A 1,781-nucleotide genomic window follows, 5' to 3' on the forward strand; every position below is an offset into this window, starting at 1 on the left:
CATCCACTTTTTATATAATATACTCTTAGCTGATGCTTAACCAAAAAAAAAAAGAAGGGAAAATTATGCTTCCCTCCCCTATACTTTGTTGAATTTATATATGAATCCAAACATATGAAGGAATTATGTCTCCCTCTCCCAGCTATGATGGTGTTATGGAAAAACAAATTAACCTTGAAGGACAATTACAACTCCTTCTTAGACCATTACTTGCAAGTCTTGAAGCCCAGACTTGTACCTTCAACTCTTTCTCTCTCTAAAAGCCATCTCTCGGTTATGCTAAATTAGGGTTCATCATCACTGATGACCGAAGAATCTAAAGCAAAAGGTAACGCGGCATTCTCCGCTTGGTGATTCGAAGAAGCAATCGATTTCACCCCTACGAACCATGTTCTCTACTCAAACTGCTTCGTTGCCTATGCTTCCCTCCACAAGTACAATGAAGTGCTTATTAATGCCCAAAAGATGGTCGAACTCAAGCCTGACTGGTCCCTACAACTTTCCAAAGATTGAGGTTTTGCTCAACATAAAAATGAGGGCAAGTCCGACTAGTTTTACCTCCATTTTTTAGAGACATGGAATCAATGTTTCAGAAAAAAACCAGGGATCAAATCGATCAGTACCGAATTAGCCGAAAACGGAACATTGATGGGAATTGGTTGGATTGATCACGACAGATTCCGATCCAAATGGTCTGATTCCCAGTTTTTAAAATTGTGTCTGGAATTGACTGTCCATTGGAATTTGGTCAAATGTTAAGTCCTGGTTTTTCTCAATAAAACTCATCAGAAGACGACATAAAAATGAGGGCTCCAAAGTCAAGAGAAATGGGGGTGCCTGAGCCATAGCCGAAAGCAAAGGTAGAGAAGCAACTAGAGTATGAGCCGATAAAACAACTAGAACTTGAAGAAGGGCATTTTGAGCATTCAAGGGTCTGATATTAGGTGATGTCATCATTTAATAGTTTCAATTAAACTGACACTAAAGGATTGGAGTAAATTGTATGAATGTTAAAAAATTTCAAGTGAGAGGACGTGAATTCTGAAAATATTTAGATCCATATGTAATTTTGGTAAAGTAAAAAAGAGGGGGCATAATTTCCCCAAAAAAAAAAAAATACATCCACTATTATAGCAAGAACATTCACAAAAATCTATAAGATTTTCCCAAAGGAAAATTACTTGATTACCCACTTACGGGTTTCCCTTTACAAAATTACCCACTAAAAGTTTCAGTTAACAAAAATACCCAAAATTAGGTTTTCCTTTACAAGATTACCCACTTAAAGTTTAAGTTAACAAAAATACCAAAAATTGAGTTTGGGTTTTACAAAACTACCCACTCAAAGTTTCATTAATAAAAAAAAACATGATTATATGTGGAAGATGAAGACTCACTATTTTGGGTAGTTTTGTAAATCCAAACCTGATTTTGGGTATTTTTGTTAACTGAAACTTTGGGTGGGTAGTTTTGTAAAACCAAACCCAATTTTGGACATTTTTGTTAACCAAAACTTTTTGTGAGTAATTTTGTAAAGGAAAACCCAAAAGTGGGTAATCATGTAATTTTTCCTTTTCCCAAAGTGCTTGGTAATGATTGATCAGGTTCTTGAGATTTTTTTTTTTTTCGGTGGGGTGGGGTGGGGTGTTGTGGCTTGGGAGGCTTAAAGCCCATTGCTTTGTGCTTTTACATTAAAGTCCATTATATTTTATTTTAATAAAGCCCATTATGGGAAGCAACAAAGACAGCCCAATAAAGAGATTATCTTACAGCCCATATAA

This window comes from Macadamia integrifolia, chromosome 4, assembly GCF_013358625.1.
Source record: "Macadamia integrifolia cultivar HAES 741 chromosome 4, SCU_Mint_v3, whole genome shotgun sequence".
Lineage (NCBI taxonomy): Eukaryota > Viridiplantae > Streptophyta > Magnoliopsida > Proteales > Proteaceae > Macadamia > Macadamia integrifolia.